At 33.6% G+C, this 9889-nt stretch overlaps 1 pseudogene; it reads right to left on the reverse strand.

The window, feature by feature from the left end:
- Positions 1–7680: 7680 nt before the first annotated feature.
- Positions 7681–8192, reverse strand: LOC131813593 (large ribosomal subunit protein uL23-like; annotated as a pseudogene).
- Positions 8193–9889: the final 1697 nt, after the last annotated feature.

The following is a 9889-nucleotide window of genomic DNA, read 5'->3' on the forward strand; positions in this document are numbered from 1 at the left end:
CATCGGCTACCGATATTTGACTGAGGAAGGGGTACAGACTGAATGTGTGTGTCTCCCCACATTCATGTTGAAACCTAATCCTTAATGTAATGATCCCTGGAGGTGGGCCTGTGGGAGGTGACTATGTTATGAGGGTAAATACCTTATGAATGAGATTAGTACCATTCCAAAAAAAAAATACACAGAGGCATCCTTCACACCTTCTGGCAGGTGAAGACATGGTGAAAAGACAACTATATATGAAGCAGAAAATGGGTCCTTACTAGTCACTGAATCTGGCAGAATCTGGCAGCACCCTAATCATGGACTTCCCAGCCTCCAGAACTGTGAGAAATAAAATTCTATTGTTTATAAATTACCCAGCCCAGGGAATTTTTTTTTTTTTAAATATCACCCCAAATGAAATAAGACACCAACCCTCAATATGACTTCTCGGTCACAGTCTGACTCCTCTAGTTGGGATAACTCACAAGAGAAATACTAGCTGAGACCTGTCCACCCAAGAACTGTCTTACATAATAAAATGCTTTTTTGTTTTAGCTACTATGTTCTGGGATCTATGTACAGCTACTCTTTTGTTTGAGCTACTATATATGGCAGGAGATAACCAGAATATGAAGTATTTACAAAATGTGGAACACCAAAACTCAGAGATGACTGGTAAAAATGCACATTGGCCTTACCACTTTGGAAAATAGTTTAGCATTATCCAGTATTTAGGTATATACCCAGTATTCCATTCCTAGTTTTGTATTCCAAAATAAATTGTACTTCTATGTATTATGTATATATATACAAGAATGTTCAAGCAAGAATTATCCATTGCATCTTAAAATAAGAACAACCTAAATTCACATTGATAGTAGAATGGTTATATCACTTGTAGAATAATACAATAAAAAAATTCTATGATGGCAAATAGATTAAATGCAGCAAGTTATGAACAACTTTCAAATGCAATATTAACAGTGGACTATGAAATCATTCAGCATGATTTCATTCATATGAAGCTAAAGAGTAACAGATCTACTTAATGCAATTTAGGGGTAAATACATAAGTGATCTTAGTGAAATAAAGCAACATTGTTTCATCATGAAACAGCATAGGAAGAAAAACCTAATGCATTATTTAAGTGAAAGAAACAATAAGAAATATATGCTTACAAAGAAAAATTATTGTCGTTATTTCTCAGTTGTAAAATTTCTTTCTTCACAGTAGAGCACGAATAAAATCAAATAGAATTTATATAGACATACTTTTTTCATCATAGTAGAGCATGAATAAAATAAAATACAACTTATATAGACATATTACCTCATCCTAACTAGTAGCAGTACTAAGAAATTCTTTAAAATGCTTTCGTCTGTGTTCTAAATTCTCTATGCCAGTGGCAGACACTATTTGATCTTCACCACGTACCCCTTCCCCTACCTTTCCTGATGAATAACAATTTACCCCAAAATTAACTAGCACTGGATTGTTGCATCAGTCTTCCTAGGCTAGACAGGGGAAGAATTTGCTTTTTAGCTCATTCTTGTGGCTATTTACAGGATTCATTTCCTCCTGGGATGTTGGCCAGAGAACACCTTCATTACTCACCAAGAAAAACCCTCTGTGGGGCATCTCAGAAAACTGTAGCTTGCTTCAACAAGGAAAGGAAGGCAGAAGGGTAAGAGGAGAGTAAGCAAGACAAAAGAGAGTCTTTTGTAAACTAATCTCCAAAATGTTATCTGGTCACTTTTGTTAGGAGCAAGTCACTAGGTCCAGCTAAAACCCAGGGGAGTGGATTATGTACGATGTAAATACCAGAAAGCAGAGATCATCAGGAGGTATTTTAGAAGCTGACTAGTACACTAGTTCCCAGCTAGAATGTATGTCCCAGTTTTTCCCTATAACTAAGTGCTCCATATGACTGAATGGCACTCAGTGAACAATGAGATGATATGAAGGTATACTACTGTGTACACAAGACTTTCTTAAGAAAAAGAAGGTATTTTTGCATGCTCCTTTTCCCCTTAAAATACCTAACTGGAGGTAATATTTTTACTCTCTGGGTGAAAGATTAACAAGATAGTAAGAAGTTTACTGTGCATGAACTGTCACAAGAAGGCCGACTCCCTGCAAACGGAGCTTAAGGTATTAAATTACTACATGTCGGAAGAGTGTATGCCTCCAATTAATATATCTCCATTGTGCCATAGTCCATATACACATTTGTGTTTGTTATACAGTCATTTCTATTCTAAGTAATACAGAATCTTGTTTTTTAATGTGGGATGCAGCAATTGTAGTAATAAAATATGTAACATTGCTTTGACAGTTTAAGGCAGAGAATGAAGAAATAGATTAATGAAGTTGAAAAATGAAATTACATGTAATATGGTGAAATATGTAGTAATATGTTTACCTCTGAAAAAAACCTGGAGGGCAGGAAAGGGGCAACTTGTCAGTAACTCTAGAAGTTGAAAACAGAGTATTAATGTGTGTTGGTCACCACTTTTGATTTGGAAGAGCTGTATGAAAGAGATGACTAAAGTAAAAACTGACTTTCCTATGACAGCAATGAAATTAAAAAAAAAAAAAAAAGAAGAGTCCAAATTTGTAGCCCCAGAGGTTTGACAAAGCTATATACTTTGAAAACTAAAAGTCAGAAAATAAAACTAAAAAAAAAAAAAAAAAAGGCTTTGAGCAAAAATCCTATTATTTTAACTCTTATCAATTAAATGAAGTTTTTGTTTTGTTTTGTTTTATTTTATTCCTGTGTAGAAAAGATGTATTTCAATGCAGTATTTTCGCACAATCTTATTTATCCCAGATGTCTTCAAAGTATGCACATTTAAGCAAAAGAGAGGTAAGGAGACAAAGAAATAAAGCAAACTTGAAAAGAATGTATAAATAATAGGAATAATTTTGAGTGTGGCTATGAGAATTTAGAATCAAGTAGAATCAACTGGAAATGACTGGGAACAACTATCTCCAGTCACATTTACAGTTGTAAAGAAAACTCTGTGTGTGTGTGTGTGTGTGTGTGTGTGTGATGGACTTGAGAAATATTTATGAATCCAAAATTGTTCTTTATTCCATGAGAGTTTACTGGCATAAATGAGAACTCTAAAGACTTTCTCATCTTTTTACTTTCTAGGGGATGAGTTAAAGGGGGAAAGGCTATATGAATTACCGGACATTTCTATTATTATAAATTGCATACTTTAATGAAATAATTTAGGATGAATTACAAAGATTCCTCAAGGTCTTGACCTATATAGGAAATACAGAGTGAGAATATATTTAAAACTATGAGAAATGACCATTTCTACCATGTTGGAGCTAAGATGAATCAGCCAGATCTTGCTGCATACAAGGTTGTGAGATCAGTGTGTGGAGTGATTTGGAAGTATTACTTCTGAGTTAAGACTCATCTATAAATCCAGGACCAGATGATAGTACTTAAATACTCATCTATTTAGTTAAAAACTGTTGAGCTCCTTCTTGTATCTGGCATTCTGGTATTTACTAAGGATTCAGTAGCAAGTGAGACAAGTTTTATCTCTATCCTTAGGATAAAAATGGTACATTAGTAGTTGCCAAAGTATTGCAATTCCTCATTCAGTGGTAATAGAAAAGGTTAGTTTCTTAACTAACTTTTATTAAAATATTTAACAATATGTCGGACAATTAAAAGAGTTTAAGACAAAAAACATGCATTATAAAATGGCAAATTTTATGTTATGTATTTTTACCACAATTTTTATAAAAAGGACATGCATTATTTTTTGAAGTAAAGATTTTAAGAGCTAACAACACACACATAAATACACACACACACACTACCCCTAACAACACACACAGAAACACACACATACACTACCCCAATTAGAACTGATTTTTAAAAAAAAAATTTTGTCACAGTGTTTTTGATAGCTTTGTTTTATTTTGTTTGTTGTTTTGTTTTGTTTTTATTTTTGTTGTTGTTGTTTTAAATACTTTTATTTCTAAAATTAACTCTCAGGTGAGCTATAAACCATGTTCCATAGTTCTTCATTTTAGGCATTTCCCAGAAAATTTGTGTATGTGACCCATATCAATATTTTTTTTAATTTTTAATTTTTTATAAACATATATTTTTATCCCCAGGGGTACAGGTCTGTGAATCGCCAGGTTTACACACTTCACAGCACTCATCAAAGCACATACCCTCCCCAATGTCCATAACCCCACCCGCCTTCTGCCAACCCCCCTCTCCCCAGCAACCCTCAGTTTGTTTTGTGAGATTAAGAGTCACTTATGGTTTGTCTCCCTCCCAATCCTAACTTGTTTCATTTATTCTTCTCCTTCCCACTTAAGCCCCCATGTTGCATCACCACTTCCTCATATCAGGGAGATCATACGATAGTTGTCTTTCTCCAAAACAGCTGTTTGTTCTACCTCTATGATAACAAATATAAAGAAATTAAACTTTCCTGTTATTTTGTTAAAATAAACTTTTCTGTTATTTTGTTAAAATTTCTGGGGCCCCAAATTTGCCAAATAATACCAACAATGAACACTAATAATTTAGTTAGATGTAATAAAAATATGTTGCTTCTGGAAAATAAGTCTGTGAGTTAAGTAAAATTGTTTTGTATCAAAATTACTGTTTTCTCATCAAAGCTTATGAGACTCACTCTGCTCACAAATACAAAGCTATTGTTTAATAAATACCCAAGCTCTAAAACTCTATAAATATCTTTCACTGATTTTGAGATAATCTAAGTATATAAGATTTATTCTTCTTTATCATAGTAGACCTAATACACTTAGTTTTGTTTGATTAGTAGGTTTTCTTGTCTTCTGAGAGGTGGCCATCTCTTACTTTCCATAAACTATTATCTTTGGAACCAGAAATCAGATATTGCAATAATCAACTTATTTGGCATTATAATAAGACATATCTTATTGTGGTGTGCACACATACACTTACACATGCACAATCATAATTGCCTGGGTTTTATAAAACTGAGTGTTCTGCTTCAATTTTCTCAGATAAAGGGAAAGATTCTGAAACATTATCATCATAGGAATTATTACAGCTAACTTTTACTTCGGAGTATGTGATTATTTCTTAACAAGTGGAACTAGAACTTTACAAATTCTGTCAAAGCTTAAATATTCGGTTTGGGAGACTAAGATCCAGTTTAATAGGGCACCTGGGTGGCTCAGTGGGTTAAGTGTCCGCCTTAGGTTTAGGTTATGATCCTGGAGTGCCTGAATGGAGCTCCCCATCTGGCCCCGTGCTCAGTGGGGAGTATGCTTCTCCCTTTCCCACTCCCCCAGCTTGTGCTCTCATGTTTTCTCTCTCTGTGTCAAATAAATAAATAAAATCTTAAAAAAAGAAAAAATCCTGCTTAACTAAAGGAAAACTAGGACAAGAAATTACACCATGAAAAATGCAGTTGGTTTATTACATTACCTATTTTGATTTTGAAAACCCCAACTACTTTTGATTTTCCTTTTGTGTTTAATGACTAAAGGGTCTGAAGAGATTTCTCCTAAATACAGCTGAGCTAGAGAGATGGGAGAAATTATATCTTTTGATTAGCCATTGTAACATTGTAACAACAATGATATACTTAAGTCTGTATTGACACAGCTGAGCATCTTCAATATTCACCCTCCCCTCTCCTCCAAAATAAGTGATAAAAGCAAAACAAAACAAAACCAAAAAATCCTGTGTTTTTAGGACACTATCTCTGTTGTAATCATCTCCCCAAAGAGCTGGCTATAAGAAACGTAAACAGCTTCTTTCTAGTTTCAAAAGGAGAGGAGCACTAGTGATAGGCACCTAGAGGGAAATGCCAGCATAATGCAGAAAATTTATAAGCAGCAGAAAAAAAAAAAAAAAGACACAGACATTTATGATAACTAAAGGAAGAAAGAGATTGTAGGAGCAGTAGGCACAAGAGAAGAAGCCTGGTACTGCTACAGGCAGTAGCTCTGTTTATACCTGAGTACCAAGGAATGTTCTACAGGGACTAATTGGAGATAAGTAAAAATGTCCTAGGGATTTATTAATGTTTTATTCTCTTTTTGAATATCTTAATACTCTCATTTCTAATTCATAATGCAACTAGAGGTCTGATCCTGTTCCACGATGCTTCAGTGGCAGTAATTATTTCAGAGATTTCCCAGTGAGCAATCACAAATAAAACTTCTATGTGGTGCTCATTAAACCTGTACTTAAACAGATTCTTTAGCATCTTCAATGGATCAAGTGCAGAGCATGCTGGTTAGGGAACTACAATGAACAATGGGTGAACTTCAAAAGCCTTTGTGGTCTCATTGCCTGATCTTTTTATTATGGAAGAACAAAAATTAAATAAACAAATGTACAACATATAAAATAATAAGACCCCTCAACCCCCCCAAAAAATTTCAAAGACTTATGAATACATTAGTAATAAAACCCTTTTTACTTGATAGCCTGTTAAGTTGAACAGATAGGGAATTTTAAGATTAAACGGTTTCTGTGTATTCTCTTCAGAGAAGATCTGTATTGATTTATCTAATAAAAGTGTCATATTTAATTATTTGAATAGGCAGATATTTGTTAGTAATATCACCAAATCAAACTATACTTGAAATGTAGTTGAGGGAATTCTTTTTGATCCCTAGCCTCCAAATAATGTTGAATATTTTAAAAAATAGTATCAATTCTATCTCTATTACTGAAGGTTCAAATACATACATTTTAAGATATAATTATCCTTAACGATCTGAAGTGTTTGGGAACTTAGTGTATGCATAGTTTACTTTATCAAAAGTACTTCATTTGGAGATTTTCCATATTGTTTCCTGTAGTTCCTGCTAGGACAGTTAATACCTTTCTATGTGAGATCTTTCCAATCATTGTTAACTATAGATACACAAGATAAATTAAAGAATATTCTCAAGGACACAATTATCACTTCAGTGATAATATATCCCTCTTGTATGAGTGACTTGAGCACTTTAATATCTTTGGTATAATTAACAATTCCTATATACAGTAATATTTCTATAAGTATTGTTTCTTATTTCTTTATTAAAATAATGATAACCACATCTTAGATAATGTAGTCTTGTATTCTTGTTCTTTAGATGCATTTTAAAATGTTCTACCCTGATAATTTACCTAATTGCTTGTTCAAATATATGTTATGATATGGTAGCATCCATTATTATTATTAATTCCAGAAGGAATCCGGAAAATATCAGATGCTTTGTTTTTCTTCTGCTGTCAATACAATGTTTATAAAGGCTCTGGGCGCCTGGGTGGCTCAGTGGGTTAAAGCCTCTGCCTTCGGCTCAGGTCATGGTCCCAGAATCCCAGGATCGAGCCCCACATTGGGCTCTCTGCTCAGCAGGAAACCTGCTTCCTCCTCTCTCTCTCTCTCTCTCTGTCTACCTGTGATCTCTGTCTGTCAAACAAATAAATTTTAAAAATCTTTAAAAAAATGTTTATAAAGGCAAAATTTGACAAGTAAGTTATAAAAATGTAGAATATCTATCTACTCTTTGGTTTTTTTTCTTTTCTTTCTCTCTTCTTTCTTCCTTCCTTCCCACCCTCCCTCCCTTTCTTTCTTTTTCTTTTTTCCTTCTCTTATCTATCCATCCACCCATCCATCCATCCCTGTATTTAGATTTAGCCAGCTGAACTCAGTTTAGATTTTGTTGGCAATTTTGTTGGCAACATCCAAAGCATCAGAGTCAGAGGCCAGTCGAACATATGCCTTCTTCTCTCTATCTGGCCTGATCAAGGTGTTGACCTTGGCCACATCAATGTGGTAGAGTTTCTTCATGGCCTGTTTGATCTGGTGCTTGTTGGCCTCGACATCCACAATGAAAATAAGCGTGTTGTTGTCTTCTATTTTCTTCATGGCTGATTCAGTAGCCAGGGGGAATTTGATGATGTCATAGTGATCAAGCTTGTTTCCCATGGGAGTGCTCTTTTGAGGATATTTGGGCTGCCTTTGGAGACGCAGTCTTGGGTCCTCAGAATGTAGGTGATGTGCGGATCTTCTTCTTCATCTTCTTCTTCTTCTTCTTTTTTTTTTTTTTTTGTGTGTGTGTGACTGTGGATGCCTTTCAGTGCCACTTTCTTGGCCTTCAAAGACTTTGCTTTGGCTTTGGCTTTGGGAAGGGCAGGAGCTTCCTTCTTAGCTTTCAGCACCATCTTTGTAAAAGGTCCATTATGAATTTTTAAAAAATAAGTAACATGCCTTGAGATCTCCTTATTGAAAAAAGGCACTGATGGATATAAAAATGAATTTTCATATAAAGATGTTTTTGAATGCATACTGAAACTAGTATGCTATTGGAGTCTATGAGAGCTGAGATGGTATTATATTATGATGAAATATTAAAAAAATAGAGTATTTAATAGGATCTTACATTCAGTGTGGATCTTTGAAATGAGGAATTGCAACAGCACCTAGTATACACTATGAAAATATAGGATGTCAAAATAAATCCTATTCTTTCCAAATATTATACAATCAAATCACATGTAAATCATTATAAGGGTGTTGTTTAATAAGGGTGTTTGAGAAGTTGAGTCTCTTTCTAAACTATTTTGAAAACAAACTTTTAGATTTTTAAAATAGCTTTCTGCTTCTCACATGCTTCAATGATAATAAGCCATTTCTAATTCATATATGGTATATTAAGTAGCACCATTACCCATGAAGTAATAATAGCTAACATTTACTGAGAGTTTATTGATGGTGGTGGCTAGGCACTCTTCTAAAGTGAGTTAGGAATATTAATTCATTTAATTCCTACAAAAATCCAGTAGAGTAGGTATTAATTTTATCTGGCAAGAAAACAACAGAAAGTTGTAAAACCACATAGTTCAACTTCAGAGGCTTTGTTCTTAACCAAAATAACACTGTTTTCAAGTTTAACTTCAAAAAAAGGTACTGTTTCAAATGAAAGGGCTATGCACAAGCGTCATGAAAATCACCTCAGCAGCAGATTAAAATACAAATGTGTGGCCTTGAACACAGCTGCAATAAATCAAAATCTCTGAGATTGGTTCCTGGTGATCTTTTATTTTAAACTAAGGTTTCATTTTTTCTTGAGGTACCCTAAAATCTGAAAACATTATTTTGATCTATCATTTAAGAATCCTTTTATTGTGGCACCCAAATCTACCTACAACTAATTCACTTCCATAACCCCTTAACTCCAGTTTATATTTCTTACATGTATATTTTTGCTGGATTTTTCTTTACATCCAAAACTTCCTTCTCATAACTGTTTAAAATTTGACTCAGGTGTCCCTGTGAATTCTGTTACTGAGAAAAGATCATTGAGGTTATAGCTGTATATTAATTTTATTTTCATACTTCATGATGTGTATCAAATAACATAGAGGAACAAAAACAGATGACTACTTGTGGCTTTAGAGAACACATACCTAAAAAGTGTATATACCCCACTGTTAACAACACTATAACTATAAATAATTATTTTATATACATCACATTGAATGCTAAAAATATCCCTTCCAATGCATGTGTAGAAATATCACACACATAATTCATTGCTGAAATAAAATATTTCTCCAAGTGTTCAAAGTGTTCAAAATAAGATTAGAAACACTTACCAAATTTTAAGCCAGAAATTTATATGTATAATATGCATTTAAAAATTCTTTTTCTATTAATCTGAATGAAAGATGTAAATCTCAAAATGTCCAAATAATTTATGAGATATGACAGACAGGTGGTACTTAAAACAGAAAAAACAAAAATCATAACTCATCTCTAAAGAGAGTGACTAGAGTCAATAAATTATTGATAGTTTCACTTTTAAATTGGAAAATGGTAATAAGAAATAATAATAAGAAAACATTTAGGAATAAATATT

Source organism: Mustela lutreola, chromosome 13, assembly GCF_030435805.1.
Source record: "Mustela lutreola isolate mMusLut2 chromosome 13, mMusLut2.pri, whole genome shotgun sequence".
Lineage (NCBI taxonomy): Eukaryota > Metazoa > Chordata > Mammalia > Carnivora > Mustelidae > Mustela > Mustela lutreola.